Below are 22,776 nucleotides of genomic sequence, written 5' to 3' on the forward strand. Positions count from 1 at the left end.
TCCAACCCTGAGCAATCACCCGTCTACTTTCTGTGTCTATAGACTTGTCGATTCTGGACCTTTCCTACAAACGGAAGCATACCACGTGTGGTCTGTGTTGACTGGCTTCCCTCACTTAGCATGATGGTGTTGAGGGCTACCCATGTCGTGGTTTATATCAGTCATGCACTCCTCTTTATGGCTGAGTGGTATTCTGCTGTGTGGATAGACCCCATTTGTTCATCCGCTCCTCCTTGATGGGCGTTGGGTGGTTTCCACCTTTTGGTTACTGTGAACAGTGCTGCCATGAGCACACATGTACAGATTTTTGTTTGAACACCTGTTTTCAATTATTTTAGATTTTAACATTTAGAGAAAGAGAAGTGAAGGGCGCACGTGCACATGGGGCTTGTCTGTGAGAGCTAGGATCCGAAAATCAAGCCCATGGGGTTTGGGCGGGCGATATCGTGCACACACCCACTGATTCACGTAGCGCTTGCCAGCTGAGCACCCACTGTACCGTGCACGGAGGTGACAGGGAACCAGACAGAAAAGGGCCGCAGCCCCAGGAGCATACCCTCCAGGGGGGAAGGCTAAAGAGAACCCTGCAGTGAGGCATGAGCAGTGTGACTTCAGATGATGGTGGGGTCTGTGCAGGGCCTGACACAGCGGACGAGGGAGGCCCAGGGGTTCGGTTGTCCTCTGGGCGGGAGCTGGCCTCTGGGGGGAGGCTCGGATGCTTAGAAGGAGACTGGAGTGTGTGTGTGCCCATGAGCGTGTGTCTCTGTGTGTCCACGTGTGTGTCTGTGCCAGGGGAGAGCACTTCACCTGGCGTGTCCTGCAGGGCCTTGTCCACCTCAGGAAAGAGGATGTTCTTGGCCCTACAGCAATGGGCCCCTCAGAAGCCTGGTGCTGCCTGTGGGTGGGGTGCCAGGCGGGGCAGCAGGGGGGCTCAGAGGCCCTGGGGCTGCTGTCATCTTCAGGAGGAAAGAGGTGGGTCTGGGCGGTTGAACCAGGTGAACAGGGTGTAGAGGTGTGGAGGTGTGGCGGGGGCAGTGGGGTCCCGGTAATCAGCTGGGGCCTGGGTGGCTGAAGAGGCCAAGCTGGGAGGAGAGAGAGTTCTGGAAACAAGCCCCACGAGGCACGGCCTTCCGGCTCCACGACCCACCTCCACCCTCCCCAGGGCCTCTCCTCACCCATGCATACGTCCTGCCTCAGTGAGGCAGGAGACCCTTTCCTGACTGCCTCTCACTACACATGTTTATGTTTACGTCTGTTTCTTCTACTAAGATGGAAGTTTCCAGAATATGGGAAACGTGCCCTTTTTGGCTCCCGCCGTATTCCTATGTCTCACAGGGTTCTTGGTGCACAGAGTTTCTCAATAATGAGCCATATGTGGCCAGCGAGCCCTCAAAATGTGGCCAATGCAACATGTCGAAATAGTATTAGTTTGGATATGCTGGTTTAAATGAAATACATCGTTACAATTATTCTTACCTGTTTCTTTTTACGTCTTTTATTTTTTTATCTTTTTAAAGATTTTATTTATTTATTTGAGAGAGAGAGCAAGCGAGCATGGGGAGGGGCAGAGGGAGAGGGAGAGGCAGACTCCCCGCTGAGCAGTGAGCCTGACATGGGGCTCAGGGCTCGATCCCAGGACCCCAGGTATTGTGACCTGAGCCGAAGGCAGAGCCACCCAGGCGCCCTCACAACATTCATTTTTAAGGGAAGACTGTGCCTTTTTCTGGCAGTGAATGCCACCTCATCTTCACCCTCAGTGTTTGCATCAAATACTCCCCCCAACCCCCACCCGCAACTGCAACCCAGTTTTCTTGAGTGCCTGTTGCAGTGGTGGACCTGTGTTCTTGCAGACCAGAAGTGGACTTGCATGTGTTCAGTTCTGCTTTAGCTCCGATAGCTCTTGCTGTGTGTTCTCCGGAAAAGCTGCGCTGACCATCCCTGCCACCTGCTCTATACCGTGAGCCTGGGGCAGTGCCCTGTCCTCCACGTCTTTAACAACCCTGGATATTATTGCTCTCCTCACCGTTCTGTCTGACAGGAGTAACAACCTCTCATTCTGGTTTTGATGTCCAGTTTTTTGGATCCCAAATGAGGTGCTTTTCAACATTCAAGTTTTCTCCTCTCCTCTGCTCGCTCTCTCTCTCTCTCTCTGAGTGCATATCCTTTGCCTGCATTTTTATTTTGAGGATTTTTTTCCCTTTTTTTCACCTCTTGGCACTCTGTGGGCTTAGTGTCTAAGTATATATGTTTTGAATGTATGTTTTGTGATATTTTGACTCATTCTTACTCATGATGAGCTTTTCCCTGCATCTAGTTTTTCAGTGTTTGTGGAGACAGATTTATTAATGTTTTCTTTCATATCCATTGGCTTCTTTGTTAAGTTGAATGGGACACTTCCCATCCCACGATTATAAAAGTATTCACTATGCTGTCTTGTGGTGAAATGAGCAAAGGAGCTCTCTACCTGCTCCGGACGCTTCCTCCCATCCTCAGCTCAGACATATACTCGGTGTCCTTCAGCAAACAGCCCCTAAACACAAGATCTGGACCAAAAACTGAACACAAAGGAGGATTTTGTTGGAGCTGATTATTTCTGAGGGAAAAACTAAACCATCTCTGAAAACTGTTAGGATGTCAGCTTGGCCCCAGTTGCCAAATAAAACCCTAGGGCAGTCACCTACCATGGACTTCCCCCCTGATTAATGACCTCCGAATGCCAGGCTTGAGTCCAAGTTCTGTAGACATTGACATCCAACTCAGGAAGGGAACGGTTTTCCCAAAAACGGCACAACATGGCCAGTATTCTGGGGACATCCATTTCTAAACCATAGCAAGATTGAATACTAGCCATCTGTGTATAGATAATATCCCTGGGTCACATTCGTAGCTCTGGTGTTCTGGGGGGGAAATCTTGTGTCCCCGTTTTGAGATGAGTTGAGTGCTTGTTCCAAATGCCCATTATGGCCTATGGTCCAGTTTTCCCTATGAATGAAGGGTTTAAGTGTTGGCATATCATGGCAGTCTACTTCCAGGCGTGTTTGTTGAACTAAGTACACAAACACTGGAATAATAACTCAAACAGTGAGTACATTTTCACTCTTACTCCTCTGCACCTAACTCTGTAAGTCCCTAAATACGTGTATTCAAGGGAGTGTGTGCTTCTTTCCAATACCTGCCTTGTGTGATGGGGTATGATTGCACAATCATGGCTTCGAGGCAGGTCCCATAAGCCTTCCAACCTCCAGCCAGACTGTCCCTGTCAAGGCCCTTCTGTGTGGAAATTCTGGAGTCCATCTGCTTGTAGATCCCCATAAAGAACTCGGTATATATCTAAAAAGCAATGTCATCTGCTGACCAAATTTCCCTTTGCTAAATCTACCCTGATGCTTGTCAGGAAAATTAACTGAAGACCAGAGATGGTACAGAGGAGACCAGCGAAGAAATGTCTGCAGCACACGGGAGAGAGAGGATGGAGAGGTGGCTGAGACGCAGCAGTCAGGGAGATGGAGAAATGTGTCCATAAATAAAGTTTTATTGGAACACGGCCATGCTCATTCGTTACTATCGCCTGCATTTGCTTGCACGATCCAGTGGCAGAGTTGAAAAGTTGAGTCAGAGTCTACATGGCCCTGCAAAGCCCAAAACATTTACTATCTGGTTCTTTACAGAAAAAAGCCCACTCCAGGTATAGAGCCTAATGGTTCAGGACTTTGTGTGGACCCAGCTTCAAGGAAAATTCCACAGAGCCCCTTCCAACGTAGCTGGTGCCCCCAAATTTCTCTAGAAAGAAAATCTGGGGTCACTGTGGTGGTTTGTAGGCTGTCATGAGGAGGGTGGAATTCTTTCTAAGACCAACAGGGATTTCGTGAAAAGGCATCAGCAGGAGGTGGCTTGACCATGTTTTTGCGGTGATCTGAAGAAGAGATCAGTAGGGCAGGCGGATGGAACACCTGTTTCTGAGGCAGAATCAACAAGACTTGGGAATCGATGGACTGGCGGGCTCTGGAGACGGAGAGTTCGCATTGACGTTCATGTTTTATCCAGGACAGACAAAGGACAGTTTTCAGGCGTGGTGAGTGAGATAAAACATTTTGTGTTATTCAGACTAATTGTAACTGTTTCTTTGTGTCCTGGAAAATTTCCTGTTTACTAGAAAGTTTTCGATTATATACATGAGTTGGACTATATTTTCTATTGGGTAGCACTGGTTTAAAGAGAATCATGACCCAACTTTCTGATTGACTAGGTTTTTTGTAAATGATGTGACCGTATTTGAAATGTGATGAATTCGAAGTGGGTTTTTTTTTTTTAATAAATATATGGAGGTGAAATTCAGATATTGTAAAATTAACTATTTTAAAGAATGATTCAGTGGCATTTAGTGTTACCAGGTTGGGCGACCATCACCTCCACGTAGTTGCAAAGTCTTTTTTCATCACCCCAAAAGGACCCCCCCCCGGAACCAACTAAGCAGTCCCTCCCTCCCCAGTACCCCTTCCTGGCATTTGAGTGTGTGAGGAGCTTAGAAGCTGGTTGGAGATGGGGAGAAAAAGGAGAGACGTCAGGAGGCAGATATGAGTGTGGCAGGGAGTGTGGGGAGAGGGGCTATCTCAGGATTTAACGGGGAGAGAATATCCAGAGACCCGAGGGCTACATGGGAAGGTCTTTCTTATCCGATGGGAAATAATGGGGTGAACATGGTCAACCCTGATAAGGCGTTAATCAGGTTGATCAGCCGTGCAGACCAGTGGTTCTAAAGCTGGACAAGTGCCAGATGCACCTGGAGGGTTCATTAAAGTCACAATTCCCTGGGTGCTGCCCCTACTGCTGCATGGAGGGGCCACATTATGCACCACTGTATGCAGGTGCTGGCCGGCCAGGGCCGCTCAGCCTCCCCACGTACTCCTTCCTCTCCATCCCCATGGGAATTAGATTCTCCAAATCATACTTTTGTCACGGGCTGTGTGTGTGTGTGTGTGTGTGTGTAAGATTTTCAATCACAAGAAGCTGCTCTGAAATTAAGAGCCACAGTTTGGGGGTGGGGGAGGCGTCAGTCCTGCCGAAATCCTCCCCATCCCCCCCCACCAGGCAATTTTATTATCAGCAACACCGCTTTGTTCATGCTGGTACCTGCTGGCTTACCCGTTGCCATGGAAACTGCAGCCCCGCGTAGGAGGGGAGGGAACAGTGGAACTGACTGGAATTTTCCAGGCTGTAGAGGTAAATAGGTACAGATTAGGGGAAAAAAAAAACTCCCAGCATGTAGTTGTCATGTCTCTGTATGCTTCTTGAAAGAGAGATCAGCAAGTCTAATGATACTCGCAGAGCAGTCTTCACTGAGGGGCAGGAATCCAGGCAGTGGGCATTTGATTCCAGCGGACCCCCCACTCATTTAGCTGCTCTCACTAATTGAATTATGGAAGGTGGAAGCCAAAACAGCACCTAAGAGCTGTAAACAAGCAAAGAAAAAAGATCGTTTCAGACAACTGCCGAGCAGAGCGCATCTCTCGTCTCTCGGGGAGATGTGATTGGCAGCTTGGAGGTGTTGAATGCCTGGCATCCTTTTGTGTCTTCCTTCCATTATGCAGCGGTCGTGTTCTTGAGACGTGTTCGTGTTGAAACTCGGGGCTCTGATTAGTCTCTTACATGGCTACAGTGTGCTATGATGTGCATACTCTCTCTTTCATGTGTTCATTCTCTCTCTTTGGGGAAGAGTTGGATTCCGCACTCCCACCGCAGGTGTTTGCTCTTACAAAGCAACATTCGGGAAGTTGGCCCACAACAAGTATTTGTCAGATAATCACCGTTGCTCTGTCCACTCTGGCATTTGTCTCCTTGCTCACAGATGGAGAGTTTCTCCAGGGTATTTGTCCGGGAATGAAATTAGCAGCTGCTACGAAATGCATCGTTTCAAACTATCTATATTCCTCTGTCGCTTTCTGGATGGGTAGTTTGTTTTCTGCGTCTCCCGCTAAGAGGAAGCCCCACAAGGGCAGAGACGTGTTCTGTCTTTGGTCTCCAAAGCCTTCGGAGTGTCTAGCACATAGAAAATGCTCAGTACAGTTTGTAGGTGATCATATATAAATACTGAGTGAGGGGATTATTTTTGCAGAAAAGTGGGTTTGTGGCCCATATGTGAGTTTTTATCCTTTTTCTTGTAACATGCTCTCAGGACATTAAAGATTCTTTTAAAAATAGCCTTTGTTTTTAAAGAATTGGCTCCGGACATCCTTGGGGATATGTTTCATGAACTTGTTTTTCATTTCTTGCGTTCGTAGACAATGTTATCCTATCCTAACCCCCATGTAGGTGAGTGGCTGGTGTGTGGGTTCAAATGGGCAGGAGTAGATTCCCAGATGTGAAATTATTGGATCAGAGGACACGTGCGTTTTAAACTTCTGCAATCATTGCCAGAATGTTTGCCAGAAAGGATGAACCACTGTGTTCTCCCACAGCCGGCTGTGAAGATGTCCAGTTTTTCACCCTCTTGTCAACCTTGGGTGGTATCAGGTCTTCCATCTTCGTCTGCCTGCTGGGGGTAATGACATTTCATTTCGGTTTCAAAGTCTGGGTTTTGGAACACAAGGCAGGTGTTATTTAACATTGGACTGGGAGTAGATCCAGGTTCTGTGGGGCCTGAAGCCTTACAATTTGGGGGACCCTCTTTGAGGAAAAGAATACAAAATGACAAATATGAAAACTTGGTACAGATGTGAAAATTTATTTAGAATCTGTACAGAAATCACAACAAATCCCTCACATCACCACCGCAAGTTGCTCAAATACTATAATGTATCACAAAATAAAACACATGACATAAAATGTTTTATTAATTAGCTGATTGATACATCTCTGTGATACTTCTTCTCCTATGTGGGTTTTATTTTATTTTATTTTATTTTAACTGCACACTCATCTGTTACTTCCTCTTATTTTGTTAACAGAATTCTTCTTAGAAAAATGTAGCCTTTGGTCTAGGATGGTCATACAAAAAGACTTTTATGAGGTACCTAAAGTAGTCAGATTCAGAGACAGAGTAGCATGGTCATGACCCTGGGGTGGAGGCCGAGGGGAAATGGGGAGTTAGTGTTTAAAGGGGACAGAGTTTTAGTTTTGCAAGATGAGAAAGTTCTGGAGGGGGGTTGCAACAATGTGCATGTAATTACGACTGACATGTACACTAACAAATGGTTAGGATGGTAAATTTTATATTATGTATATCGTACCAGTTAATTTTTTTTTTAAATGAGATGAACCTAAAGAGAGAACGTGTCACTGTTGCAAAACGCAGAGATGGGGGTCAATGACCTCAGGACCCGAGAGGTGGCTCTTTCACTGCCGAGATTAAGGGAATGAGTGGCATATGGTACATTCCTGCAGATTTATCAGTGTTTGTGAAGAGAGTTGTTCAAATTTCACAACAGCTGCATTGTCATATGCTGACCAAGAATGTTGTTCATGGTGCATTACAGTCATTTAGAATTTGTTTCACTTTGTTGAATAACATCTCAGATAGATGGTTTTCAAGACCCAGAAAAGTACCCCCCTCCGGCCCCCCAAAATCTCTCATGGATTTTTATATTATGACAAACCAAGTAAATCCCCATCTCATCAGTCCCTGTCACATTCCTGCAGAATCCTAAAGCTGGAGTTACATTTGGCGTCTGGCTTAGAGTGCTTGATTTGCCACTTCCTTTTGTGAGCGGTTCCCCCATTATTTTAATGTGTTCTTTATATACGGTTTTGTTTAAATAAGGCACATTAGTTTTCTCACTTTGACTTTTTTCCCCCTAAGTGCGCATGATGAGTATAGTAATAACACCCATGAAATTTTTGTTAGCTGGAGAATAAATATTCCTTCTTGTCGGGTCTAGTGCATCTTTATTTGAATAATGAATCATCTGAGTAAACACAGCCTGCTGCACTCGATGCAAAATCTCCATCATCTGTATATATTTACCCAGTTTGAAAACCTATTTGATGCAAGTGATGCTATCCCAGTTGAAAACCGTTTACAAACAAAACAGTGATAGGAAAACTTCAGTGCTCAAAAGGACGAGGCTGGATCTTGTGACGGACTGTGTATTGTCATTGTTCAGTGGACTCTGCAAATACCACCGAGCTCACACTTTGGGGGAGAAACACACAAACACCAGTTTTTCAACAGTGTTGAATATTGCTCATCACCACAGAGCACAGGGAAAGCTCGTGGTCTTTACTAAACACAGCAGATGAAACAAAGCTAGTGCGCACCTCCTTACAGGTTTCTTTTTTTTTTTTTGGTGACCTGAAAGTTGTGTTTTTTTATTTGCTATTGTTTCCATGTTTCTTTCTGCTTTTAATTTCCTCTTTGGAAGAGGTCTGGTTCTTATAACAAGAAAAAAATGCCTTGTGCAGTTGTTTTCATGATCTGCATCTCTTTGGCTGTCATGATTCTTTTCCTTATCATTTGATTCTGTCTAACAGCGTTTCTAGTTACTTTCATATTTTGAGGCCTCTGCCAGCCTTCTTTCTTTCGGACTGAAATTTGGCGTCCACCAGCATACTTCCTTTTTTGGCACCTTTGAAATCCGATGTGACTGAGAAAGAAACCTAGACAAGTTTGATCTGGAATTCAGTCATACACAAGATCAGGCGCCACACTTTTTAAAATTGCCGTTTCGTTGCATTGGGACGTGCGGGACGACTGTGCAGATAACTGTTTCGCTGTCGCAACCAATGAGTTGACAGGTTGATGAATGTGGGCGGGAATCGTGTCCTTGAGGCGTCTGCTTCCTTGGGTAACTTCTCTGTACCGCAGGGAATGTTATGTGACGCTTTGGCCGGAGCCACGGCCTCCCTGAGGATCAGACGCCTCAGACATACATCTACGCGGCTTCACGACCAGCCTTACGCGCTGTTTGTCTATTCCAAGTACGACGGGGATCCTGCTAAAACTTTTCCAGGATGTCCTAATGTAAACACTGCCCTGATGAGTTAATTGCTTATGGCGAAGAATGTGTCTTGACCAGGCATTAATGATAAGAGGTCCTCCACTTACAGATTTTATACTTCTCGTGGTTAGAAAAATTTCCCAGACCTTTGTGCATCAGTGTATGGTTAGCGTGGTATGGAATTTCTGGAGTGATTCTTATCCCAGCATAGCTTCTAAAAACTTCATAGTTATTGATAGATGTGTATATATTATTATACATGACACTGTGTAACTATATTATAGTTACATAGATATAACCTTATCTATATCCGTATATATACATATATCCATACATATATAACCTTATAATAACTAATAACACAGAAATAGGGTTGCCAGATAAAATTTGAATTTCAAATAAACAGTGAACACCTTCTCATTATAGATACATACTGTACTATATGTCTTAAATATTCCATGGGACATATTTGTACTAAAAGTTATTTATTGTTTATCTGAAATCCAAATTTAACTGGGTATCCTGTATTTCTACTTGCTAAATCTTGCAACCCTATACATGCATATATTCCACAAAATCTACCCCCCCACTCAACTCGCCTTTAGCTAGGTCCTGAAAATGCTCATCACCACTTCAGTATGGTCAAATGTAAGGTTTTGTTGTTGTTGTAAGGAAGGAGATACCAAAGTAGAAACAGATGGTGATTTCAACCAATTGCATTTAAAATATCTCACTTTTGGGGCGCCTGGGTGGCTCAGATGGTTAAGCATCTGCCTTCGGCTCAGGCCATGATCTCCAGGTCCAGGGATCAAGCCCCACATTGGGCTCCCTGCTCAGCGGGGAGCCTGCTTCTCCCTCTCCCTCTGCCTCTCCCCCTGCTTGTGTTCTCTCTGTCTCTCTCTCTCTCTCAAATGGATAAATCTTAAAATAAAATATCTCACTTTTGCAAACTTTACAGAAACACCTTGCTAGACTGTTGAAAGAGGCAAGCAGGGAAGCTTGAAGTTTAGCCTTCCCTGGAAATCTACAACTGTGAACATTTTGAGTCCCCCCCACTTTTTTTTCTATTTTGGTTTTTGTGGTGAGTTGAATAATGACCCCCCCAAATTCACATCCACCCAGAGCCTCAGAATGTGACCTTATCTGGAAGCAGGGTCTTTGCAGGTATCATTAACTAAGTATCTTGAGATGAAATGATCCTGGATTTAGGGAAGACTGGTGCCCTCAGAAGAGAAAGATTTAGACACACGGAGACACAGAGGAGATGATGTGAAGATGGGGCAGAGATTGGAGTGGTGCATCTGTCAGGCAGCCAGGAGCCCCCCAAAGCCAGAGTGACTGGAAGCCTCTCCCTGAGGGCCTTCAGAGGGAGCCCCGTCCTGCTGACACCTTGGTCTTGGACTCCTGACCTCCAGACAATGAGAGAATCAACCTCTGTTATTGTAAGCAACCCAGTCTTGTTAACTTGCTACAGCAACCCTAGAAAGCTAAGTCTGTGAGAGGAAGTGACATCACTAGTGATTAGTGATGGGGATTGGACTGTCATATGTGTTGGAAGAAGTTTGACCCAGTCACTTAAGTCGTTCCCGTGGTGGGTGTGTCAGGGTGCTGGGACCGTGTAACAAAGCACCGCATGCTGGGGGCTGAAACAACGGGAATTTATTTCCCTTGGTTCTGGGGGCTGGAAGTCTGAGGTCAGGATGTCTGCAGGGTTGGTGCCTCCTACGGACGGCGAGGGAAGGGTCTGTTCAGGCCTCTCCCCTCGACTTGTAGATGACCACCCTCCCCCTGCACGGTTCATGGTCTTCGTTCTATACCTGTGTGTGTGCAGACTTTCCTCTTCTTGCAAGGACACCAGACATGATGGATTAGGATCCACCCTAAGGACCTCAGTTTAACTTAATTACCTCTGTAAAGGCCCTGTCTCCACATACGGTCACAGTTTGAGGTACTGGTGGTTTGCATTTTGACATGAATTTGTTGGGGGGGTGGAATTGTAGGGAGGACACAATATAACCCATAACAGTAGGATTTTCAATTTTATGTTGTCAGATTGAATACAGGTTTTTCTTATGTCTGTTGGCTTTTCCACTGGGTTTGGTGAGGTCTCCTCCATCCCATGATTTTTTTTTTAAGATTTTATTTATTTATTTGACAGAGAGCGAGAGAGCACAAGCAGCAGCCAGAGAGGGAGAAGCAAGCTCCCCGCCAAGCAGGGAGAACAGGGAGAGCAGGGAGCTTGATGCGGGCTCGATCCCAAGACCCTGGGATCATGACCTGAGCCAAAGGCAGACGCTTAACTGACTGAGCCACCCAGGCGCCCCCTCCTCCATCCCATGATCATAAAACCATTTACCCATGTTTTCTTGTGCTGTGTTCCCCAAACATTGCCTTGTTCCACCCTGCAGAGCTCCGAGCGCCAGGAGCTAAAGGAGGGGGTTGGGGGGAGGGCATGCAGCCCTGAAGGGAAACGAGGCTCAGATGGGAAAGGAAGCCACCATCCTGAGAAGAAGCCATTCGAAATTCCACCCTTGGCCCAGGTACCAATCAAACCACCCACCCTGGAATCTCCCCCCGATTCATGAGCCATCCAAGTCAGGACGGGACTGGTGTTGTCTGATACAACTCAACCTCTATTCTGAAGATGTCCGTTTCTAAACCTCATCAGATTTAACACCAGGCATCCCAGAGCAGGTTGGATGTCTGGACCCTCTTGGCAATGAGTTCCCTGTGATGGTGGTTTGAGCTGGTCGTGGGGCCTGGCCTGCCACAACTCTTTGGGTGTGCACATTTTAAATCCTCACGTCTCATGGTAACCTCCTCACGATATGCCTGTTGGGCCAAGCCTAGTAATACTTTAAGATCAACGGTGAGAATTCTACTTTCATTATACTTCTTAAATGTGTAAGTATACACACACATATATTCCGATTTCTCTGGTTCGGGTTTTGCCCTTGGCCAGGTAAGGATTTCCTCGCCACTCTGCGGTGGATCTGCAGGTGGGAGATGGAGAATCCTGGAGGGCAGGTGGCCAGGGCTGGATCATTTCATTCCCAGAGGCAGCAGTGGCTGGTCGAGGCTCAGTGGTGGTGACGGCTGTACCCTCACCAGAATAACTTTGTGGTTGCTTGTGATTTTCATCGGGCTACAGGACCTCCCTACTGCCCCATTTTAAAATGTAGGTCTTACTATTCCTGTATGGGAAAGCAAATGCATCCTTCCCATTTCCCCAGGTGCAAAAGGCCAGTGAGAGAGAATAACATTTATTGAGCACTTACTGTGCGCTAGTCATTTTGCAAGCCCTAAGTGGCTCACCCAAGCCTCAAAATCATCCTGATGAGTGGGCGGCTCTAATAAGCAAGGTGTGATGTGAGTGTCACCAACCCAGAGCCAGTAGTTGTGCAATTAATGTGAATCATATTGGCAATCTTAATAATTTTACCTCTTGAGAGACTCCAGAGTCGGGACTGTGACCTGCAGGGCCCTGCAGCCCCTGCCTTGCATCCTCTCCATCCTCAGCTCTGGCCTTTCTCTCTGGCTGACTTCCTGCTGACTTTCCTTTCTTCCCTTGACACATGCTCCTGCCTCAGGGCCTTTGCACCTGCTGTGTGCTCTCATGGCTTCCTCCTTTTGTCCATATCTCCCCTGGGTTCTGACACCCTGCGGATATTCCCTGATTTCCTCATGTCACTTTCTCTCCCTTGACCCCCAGTTTAGTTTTCATCTTAGGGACTCATCATCCCAACATCGTTTTATATGTTTGTTTACAGCCCACCTTCTCTGCCAGAATGTCCGTTCCAAGAGATCAAAGACTTCTCTTGGTGGCTTTAGCAGAGAGACTCTGTGGAAACTCATGTAGCAAATAAGGAAGAAAATGGAACAGTGTCTCTGCAGGGCAGAGGCTCTGCCTGTTTGGGATGTTTTTGTAATTCCTGCCCCTAGCACTGAGTCTGGCAAATAAGAGGGGCTCAATCCCTTCTTATCACAAGAGTAAATGAATGAATGCATGAAATGTGGAATAGATTATCCATATCACTGGAGCTTCGGGGAGACTTAGGATTTCTTTTTGTTGTTGTTGTTTTAAAGTTTTTATATAAACACCGGTTGTTAGTTAACACACAGTGTAATCTCAGTTTCTGGTGTACAATGTAGTGATTCAACACGTCCATACATCACCCGGTGCTCATCACGAGGGAGACTTGTGGTTTCTAACAGGGTATGCTGAGACCCCAGAGAAGCCAATTTTGTTTTCTTTTGTACAGACCCTGTCTGACGATGCAATTTTTCATGCACAAATGCTGTGCAAGAGGCATCGATGGGGGCTTGTCTGATGGGCCTTGTCCTAGTCCGCCCCATCCCCCAGCCAAGCTGTTTTGTTTTAGTTGCTTTGCTCTGTTCATCCTGGAGCATTGATGCCTCACTGCGGGGCCTGGCTCTGGCTGTTGCCATGGAAACCGTAGCGTGGGCAGGGGGGCCAGGCTGTGGGGATGGAGAAAGAGCCGCAGAGTCTGGAATTTTCCAAGCTCTAAAGGTGAATCCGTGTGGCTTCACCTGACCTGTCCAACACGTTAGCCACTGGCTGGTCCCAATCGAGATGTGCTATCACCGCAAAATACACGCTGGATTCCCGGGAGTTAGTATTAAAAAAAATTTTTTTACATACCTCATTAAAATTTTCTGTATTGATTAATTTCGTCTATTTTATTCTTTCTGCTTTTTAAAAATGAAAGTAGTAAAAAATAAAATAAAAGTGCTTACTAGAAACTGTAGTTACGTATGTGGCCCGAATATTTCTATTTCTATTGGATAATGCTCTTCTGGGGTACGTGTAAGTGAATAAATGAATGAATGAATGATCTCTGGTCAAAACTGGGATTATTACTCACATGCCATTTCATGTCCTACTTTCCTTCTCCACATATTTCTTAAATCGTTAATTAAATATCCTAGCTGAAGGGTGTGTAGACATCATCTCCAGTAGTGAATTAAATTGGGAATTAAGTACAAGTCATCAGCCCCGGCATTAAAATACCATTTCTCTTTTTTTTTTTTTTTTTAAGATTTTATTTATTTATTTGACATAGACACAGGGAGAGAGGGAACACAAGCAGGGGGAGTGGGAGAGGGAGAAGCAGACTTTCCATGGAGCAGGGAGCCCAATGTGGGGCTCAGTCCCAGGACCCTGGGATCATGACCTGAGCCTAAGGCAGACACTTTTTTTTTTTTTTTTAAGATTTTATTTATTTATTTGACAGAGAGAGACACAGAGAGAGAGGGAACACGAGCAGGGGGAGTGGGAGAGGGAGAAGCAGGCTTTCCGCCGAGCAGGGAGCCCAACGTGGGGCTTGATCCCAGGACCCTGGGATCATGACCTGAGCCGAAGGCAGACGCTTAGCAACTGAGCCACCCAGGCACCCCCTGTTTCTCTTTTTTAAAAGCCACCTTTTCCTGACCGTAAAATGCTGCATCACTGCTGCAGGTGAGGCCTTTGTGTGTCTCTTCTACGTACGGGTTTCTCATATCCTGCTCTCGTTCACAATGTCACGGTGGCCCCCATGGAGACAGGCCGCCCTTCCTGACTCCCACCCCGAGCAGATTCCCAGGAACCGCGTCGCCGTGGCGAAGGGCATCCATGCTCGCCTGCTACCCTGATGGCTCTTTCTGAAATAGTTCCAGGACACTGTGCCTCCCAGATTGCCTCTGGCCTCACCCGAGGGGCCCCTTCCCTCCCACTCTTGCCAACTCCTGGGGTCATCGGTCTGTTCGTCTTTGTCAAGGCGATGACACTTCATTTTGCCCTGGGTGTCCGGGTTTCGCTCTGCTTTTTTAAATTGCGGTAGAATACACATAAAAGGTACCATCTTAACCATTTAGAAGCACACGGTTCAGGGACATGAAGCACATTCACGCTGTGCGACCATCAGCACCATCCGTCTCCAGAACTCTTTTCCTCTGGCCAAACTAAAATACCCATGAAACATTAAGTCCCCACGCCCCCTCCCCAGCCCCTGGCGACAACCTACTTTCTTCTGTCTCTGTGTGATTTGGGCTCCTCTAGGTACCTCGCGTAAATGGAGTCACGCGGTCTTTGTCTTTTCGCGACCAGTTCATTTCACATAGCGTAATGTCTCCAAGTGTGTATATGACACTTTTGGCTGATCCCCGCATCTGTCAACGGACAGACACTTGGTCTGCTTCTCCCTTCGGCTGCTGCTGTGAATGCAAACTGACTTCCACAACAAAGTTGGAGCCCTTTTCGTGTTTCTCAAAACCTTTGCATTTTCTCTGTCGTGACCTGCCTGTCGCAGCCCCTTCTCTACTTCTGTAATTTGACGTTCAGCTTTTCCATGTGGACCCATTGGCACTTTTGGGGTATTATCAGTAGAATTCCTTCGATTTTATGTGATGCAGTGATTCCACCCAGTTGATTACTGTGACAGGGGTTTTCATGTTCTTACATTTTTAGTGTTTATGTAATAAGGTTTAATTAATACTCTTTCGTTCTGTGTTTGGACCCTCTTAATAAGGCATCCCCCATCCCACGATTGCAAAAATGTTCTCCTGTATTGCACTGGGCTCAGAAAAGAACTCTCTCTCTGTGCAGACACTGGCCTCCTCCCCGTGCCCAGAAACTCTGGTCCTCATTAAGGCCCCAGACCTCAGTGTTACAGGAGGGATTGGGGCCAGATCTGAAATCAGTTAAGAGACACATGTCTAATTGGAAACTTGTGGTCCTGGAAAAGAAGTAGTTTGGATGTTGCTTCCTGGCCCAATCACCAGATTATATTTTAGTTCAAGGACTCACCGTGGTTCATTAGCTCAGTGCTCGGCTGGAAACCAAACAATACATACATTTCCTCCCTAGCAGGAAGCGGTTGGATTTCTTGGAAACAACTCAGTGTTGACCTCTGTTTCGAAGACATGAGTTTCCAAATCATGAAAATATTTAACACTAGCTATCCTTTTCCCAGACTCCATCCTTCTGTGTTCTTCTTTCTTAGCTTCTCTGTCACCCAGGCCTCATCATCTTCTGATGGACCGAGTGCCTGGCCCCAGACTGGTGCTCGTGTGTGCACATTGCAGATTTTTATACACAATAGCCATCTGGTTCCAGATATGCCTGGTTAAACCGCATTACACAGAGCACTGAAGTCATGGCCGCGTCAGTGAGACAGATTTCACTCCGATTCCTCTGTGTACTCACACACACACACACACACACACACACACATGCACATCTGTTCAAAGAAATCATTTGCATTTTCCTAAAGACAGCTTGTGAGAGTCAAAGCATCATGCAAATGGGTCTTAGCAGCAGGGCCTAGAGGCAGCCCCTCCCCAAGCGCTGCCTTAGTAGAAATCCTGGAGTACCTACAGCCTGCCCGCCACGCCACAGGAGGGAACTGGGCCTTTGCGCACAGAACAAAGGGAATCCACTGAAGTGATTTAAGCAGGGGAGAGATGCATACTTTCCTTTGGGGCCTGTTAGGACTTGGGGCAGGGAAGAGGCAGGAAATATTTATATTTATTATTAATAAATATTAATATTTATGTAGACATGGATATACATCCATATATATATAACCAATAGTTGGTTCTTAGGGCTCCAGACTTCAATGCTCGACTTTTCTTCCCTAACCAGACAGTCCAGTGAAAAGCACTCGTTATATTTTGCTGCATTTTCCAGTCTTTTTTTTTCCATATCCACCTCCACATAAAAGTTTTACATGAAATTGGCATGATTCTTTGCAGTCTAACATCTTTTTTATGTAATGCATGAGCATTTCCACATGTCATGAGATATGCTTTAAAATGTGACTTTATTTTGAGAGAGAAAAAGAGTTTGACTATTCGTCTCCTCCCTTTATATTGTATTATTTTATTTTATTGGTGTAAGGACACTTAACATGAGATCTACCCTCTTAATGCATTTGTAAGTGCACAGCACAGTATTACAGACTACAAGCTTTTTTCTTCTTGCTTGACTGAAATGGACTATTTGCTTCTGATTAGAAAAATGCTCTGTGCTCATCCTGGTGGGGATATTTTATCGACCCGACTGCAATTTGTTATTTTAGAAACAAGGCTGCCCTAATCTCCTAACTCATTTGGGCCAGTTTCCATTGAGGATAAATTCCTAGATATGGAATTGAGGGGTGGGTCAAGGAAATGAACTTTTGTACAAATTGACAAATGGCTCACCACCTCCCAACACGTGAGGACTAGGATTCAATCTTTTTGCTGGAGAAGGGTCTTGAAGGCGAAGAGTGGGAGCGTCGAAGCCAAGGTGGAGGCCGGTCCAGATGGCAGTGGCCTAGACCATGGTAGATGCTGACTGTGAGCAGTGACCTGTGGGAGGGGACAGAGCTTTAAGTGGGACTAGACCAAGGGACAGCTGGGAGGGCTCCTGTTCCTGAGTCCCTTGGAGGGCTCACTGGAGGGACCCCGGGTCCCGATGAGCCCTCAGGCCAGAATCCCACCCTAGGATGTCCCCTGATACATGAGCTAAACATCTGGCCAGTGTCCAAATGCGTCCAATTAAACAATTAGGTAAGAGAACCCCTGACTTTGAATCAGCCCAACACCGATGCAGGTCTGGGGGTTCCCATTTCTAAACCATTCAAATAATCCTATTTTAAACTTTTTTATTAGAAAAATTTTGAGTCCTGACGGGGCACCTGGGTGGCTCAGTGGTTAAGCGTCTGCCTTCGGCTCAGGTCCTGATCTCAGGGTCCTGGGATCAAGTCCCGCATTGGGCTCCCTGCTCAGTGGGGAGTCTGCTTCTCCTTCGCCCTCTGTGATCTCTCTCGTTCTCATTCTCTCTCAAAGAAATAAAAATCTTAAAAAAAAAGGAAAAACTTTTGAGTCCTATAGCAGCAGGAAGAGTACAATGAACACCTACCTATCTGCTCAACACCTTGCTTCAACCTCTTCAGCCCTATGTAATGAGCATGTAATGAAGCCACAGGTGTGTCTGTCTTGAAGCTCAGCATTTTACGCCCAGGCGTCGCCGCCTCTCCTCCTGATGACATCAGCTGCGTCTTCAGAGACTAAGAACATCCTCCCGTGTCACCCCAACACCATTTCCTCACCTATGAAACAGAGTCATGCCCTTTGTGAATGAATGAATGAATGAATTACTTTTAATGTTACTCTGCATCATTAAGAGATGACCTATCTGGTTGCTGGCTTTTACTTAAAGTTTTTATTTTGAGATAATTATCGATTCACATGCGGTTCTAAGATCCACCTACTCTTCACCCACATTCCCCCGGTGGTGACATCGTGCAAAACTGTATCACAACCAGGATATACTGACATGGACACCGCCCACCCATCTTGTTCAGATCTCCTCACTCTTACGTGTGTGTGCACACGGGCACACGTGCGTATGTCTTAGGCTCTTTGAAGTTTATCGCACGTGTAGGCTCGCACATCTCCTGCCTCCTGTGAGATCTAGGTCACAGTTACCTTTTTTTGGCCTGTGGACGCCCAGCTGCTCCAGCACCATCTCTTGAAAAAGCGACACTTCCGGGCGCCTGGGTAGCTCAGCTGGTTGAGCAACTGCCTTCGGCTCAGGTCATGATCCTGGAGTCCCGGGATCGAGTCCCATATCGGGCTCCTTGCTCAGCAGGGGGTCTGCTTCTCCCCTCTGACCCTCCCCCCTCTCATGTGCTCTCTCTCATTCTCTCTCTCTCAAATAAATAAATAAAATCTTTAAAAAAAAAAAAAGAATTAAAAAAAAAACAAAAAACACACGCTCTTAGAAGAATCAATTGGGCTTATTTATGTGGGGGTTGTTTGTTGTGGTTTTTTTTTCTTTTTTTTTTTTTTTCAAAGTAGGCTCTACGCCCAACATGAGGCTCTCTACCTCATGACCCTGAGATCAGGAGCCACATGCTCTTTAGACTCAGCCAGCCAGGTGCCCGGTCTTTTTTAAGGATGGTTTTTTATGCATATTTCTAGAGTATATACTTGAGTGGCTGTCCCAGGTCAGGCTTACAGTAAAAACTTAATACCTATTTTCCTTTCGATTTTTTTTCCTCTTATCTGTTACTTGAAAGTTGTGGTTGTCAAGAATGTTTCTTAGGCCAGCAACCTTGGTATCACTTGGGAACTTGTCAGAAATGCGTGTTCTCTGGCCCCATCCCAGACCTACTGATTCAGAAATTCTGGGAGTGGGGCCCATCACTTTCAGCTCAAACAAGCCCCCTGTGGGTTCTGATATCCGTCAAGTTTGAGAACCTCTGGTCTGGATGAGAGCCTTTCTCTACTGGGATTCCTCATGTGAACCATATAACTAGGAAAGTGGTATTGCTCACACTCACTATTTCTCAATCTCAAGGATGCTACAACTTGGAAACCATTCTAGGTGCAGAGAACAAAGGCCCATTGATTATAATCCAGGGGACCCCTTAGGACAGAGAGTCAGAGAGCAGAAGAAAGCAAAGGAGAATCATCCATGGTGTAGGCGGAGATGCGTTCTGGAGAGAAGACTCGCTTTGCTGTCGACAAAGAGATAAATTTTGAAATTTGTGGAGTCGGAGGTCCAAACACACATCTGGTATGGAACATGGATAGGATTCGGGAGGGAGATCTGGGCTGGGGATAGAGATGTGGGGTCTCCAGGGGGGAGCGGAGCCAAGGCGAGGATGGCATTGCTCAGCCAAAATGAAGGGAGGGCCAAGCAGTTGTCGAAGTTTTGAGGAACTCAACAAGAAGGGCTTTCCCACCCGCTAGGAAGGGGACTATTATTAACCCGAGGTCACTACCCAGCAGAACGCAGCAGTGCTCCCCAAACTTTACTGTGTCCATGAAGCATCTGGAAATTGCGCCGAAATGCAGATGCTGACTCAGTAGGTGTATTCGCCTGCTCTGACTGCCATGACGAAATACCACAGACTGGGGGCTTAAACAACGGTTCCAGTTGTTTTAAATTTCTCCCAGTTCCAGAGGCTGGAGGTCCAAGCTGGTCTGTGGAGCGCAACTCAGTGGTAAGCGTAAGACCAATCATTCCCGAAGTGTTATAAGTGGACCAGCTAAGCGTCACCTGGGAACCCGTTAGAAATGCAGATTCCTGGGTGCCACCCAGGTGTATGGCATCCGAAAGACCAGACGATCCTGATGCCCCCTCCAGCCTTGTGTCTCCCACTCTCCCCACTCATCCTGCCTTCGTCATGATTTTCTCCAGGCAGAGGGCGTTTGCCGTCAACGAGAAGCTGAAAATGAGGATGTAGAGACCCCGGTTTGGAGGACATTGATTCTGAAGAGGGGAGTTGGGCATGAACCCCTGTTGGGGGCACAGTGGGCTTCAGCCCACCCTGAAGTCCCCGCCTTCTCCCCACCAGAGCACTTGATGGTCAGGAGCTCTGCTCTGCTCTCCCCCTTCCCCTGCCGGTGAGCGGGAGCGGGAGAGGTGGCTCAGGCTGTTGTCATGGAAACCTCAGCTCAGGGGCCCAGTTTGGGGGGCTGGTGCTGAGGAAAGAGCTTTCGAGACTGGAATTTTCCATGCCCTGCGAAGGCTAATACGTGTGGGTTCAAAACCACATCCTGGCACACAGTGGTCTTTCTGAAGGAATGGATAGGTACACCCCCACCCCCACCACACATCTACGTGTCAGAGAAAGTTCTCATTGTAGGGCGCACACGGGTTAAGCATCAGATTCTAGGAAATGTGCTCATTCGGTCTCCTTATTTTTCGGGGACATTAGCGGAGGAGGAAGGAATGTGAAGGAAGGGAGAGCACGTGCTTGCAGTGAAGGAGATTAAAACGCAGCAGGTATCGCCCCAGCAGAGTCGTGGGCGTGAGGTCAAGGCCTCACCGAGCCATTTGCTGCCGTTGTGAAGACCCCGTTCCTGAGGCGTATGTATCCCTGCTGACTCGGGAACATTTGTGTGTGTGCACGCACATCCGTATTCATGCTCCCCTTGATGGGCCTTAGAGCTGTTCCCCGTGCCGATCTTTAAATTCTCTGTGCTATCACTGTGAATGTCTCCCTCGGTGCCTGGCACGTTGTTGGGGATTAATAACCATTTATCGAATAGAAGAAGGTTGCAGGGACCATTCTTGTTCCGTCGTCTTGCCCACGTGGTGGAGAATTTCTCCTGGTCATCTTCCTGAGGGTGTTACCGGAGGAACGAGTTTATTTCATTTGATGGCTGCACGTGACATCACGAGTGGTTAGTACGTTTTGGGGCGCACATTGTATACACTCGTCGCCAACTGCTTGCTCTGGCGGACAAAGATGTGATAACCACTCTGTGGGTTCCTGGATATCTGTGAGTGTTCACGGACAGCAGGTTTCCCACAAACGGACTTCCTAGGCCCAAAGCACACACGCACTTTAAGCTTTGGTGCCGATCACCAAACCCACACTCAGCCACCTGCACTTGAGAATGTCCATTCCCGACAACCTTCCGAACTTCATGTACAGTTTTTTTTAAGTGGGCCCCATGCCCAATGTGGCGCTTAAACCCATGACCCTGAAGTCAAGAGTCACACACTCCACCGACTAAGCCAGCCAAATGCCCCAACCTGCCTCACTTTAGAATGATTTTTTTTTTCGACTTCGCATCACTCTAAAGTGACAGCTACTTTTTGGTTTGGATGTCTGTTTTGATATTAAAGGTGTGGTGGAATAAGTCTTTTTTATGTTTATCGCACACACAGACATCTTCTTGTCAATAGTCAATTCGCATCCTCTGCCCGCTTTTCTATTTCGATATGCAGCATTTCCCCTGACTTGACTCTTTGTACATTGACTTGACTGTCATTTCTGTTTCTGCAGATTTGACCTGGGGCAGCCACTCTAGTCTTGCTTACCGCGAGGTTTCTCCTGCACAGATGTTTTCAAGAGTGTGAAGTCAGATTGATACATTTGTTATTTTATGTTCGTTGACTTTTGTGTCATGTTTAGGAAATCCTTCTTCATCTCATAGCTTCAGAAATATTCTCGGGGCACCTGGCTGGCTCAGCCCATAGAGTGTGAGACTCTGATCTTGGGGTTGTGAGTTCGAGCCCCACGTTGGGTGTAGAGATTACTTAATAAAAAAAAACAACAACAAAATTTTTTTTAAATTCTCTTCAGTTTCCTTGTCCTGCCTGTGAAATGGAGGCCCTGCCCCGAACACTGTTTTTCCTGCTCAGACAAAACTCTAGGACCGAACTATCCAGTGGAATAGCCAGCAGTCCCACGTGGCTAGTAAGCCTTTCAAACGTGGTCAGTCTGAATTGAGATGTGCCACACAGTGAGTTTCAAAAACTAGATATAAACAAAAGATGCAAAATATCTCACCCACAATCTTTATATTGATTACACATTGAAAAGGTAATGTTGTCGACATACTAAGTTAAATGGAAAGTATCATTAAAGTTCATCCCATCTATTTCTTTTTATGGCTAACAGAAAATTAAGATCAGGAAGAACAGTGACTAATAGAAACTTAAAATTAGACACGTGGCTCACAGTATAACCCTACAGTGTTGCTGTAGGGTCTTTGAAGACAGCAGGAAGGACGTGGGCCCAACCTAAATAAATAGAAAAGAGGTTTAGATGACAAACCTTTCTGACTGGAGACTCTTAGTCCTTGAGAAGGAGTTTGAATGTCAACATTGGGCCCAGTTGCCAGATAAAACCTCAGTTCAACAACCCACCATGGAATTTTTCCCTGATTAATGAGCTAAATGCTGGACTGGAATCCAAGCAATATATATGTTGCCATCCAACTCAGGAAGGGACTGGCTTTCTCGGAAGGAGTACAACCCAGCCAGTGTTCTGAAGACCTCTATTTCCAAACCATAAAAATATTAAATACTAGCCATCTGTTTTGCAGATTGTGTTCC

At 46.3% G+C, this 22,776-nt stretch overlaps 1 long non-coding RNA gene across 1 annotated transcript in view; it reads left to right on the plus strand.

Annotated features, from left to right (window-relative positions):
- Window positions 1–3,327: 3,327 nt before the first annotated feature.
- Window positions 3,328–22,776, plus strand: part of LOC117997948 — a 51,642-nt gene continuing 32,193 nt past the window's right edge. The window contains exon 1 of the long non-coding RNA XR_004675933.1: window positions 3,328–4,072. This is a non-coding gene — a long non-coding RNA (uncharacterized LOC117997948). The remainder of the gene's footprint in view (window positions 4,073–22,776) is intronic.

Source organism: Mirounga leonina, unplaced genomic scaffold (genome assembly GCF_011800145.1).
Source record: "Mirounga leonina isolate KUSES-001 unplaced genomic scaffold, KU_Mleo_1.0 Mir_376, whole genome shotgun sequence".
Taxonomy (NCBI): domain Eukaryota; kingdom Metazoa; phylum Chordata; class Mammalia; order Carnivora; family Phocidae; genus Mirounga; species Mirounga leonina.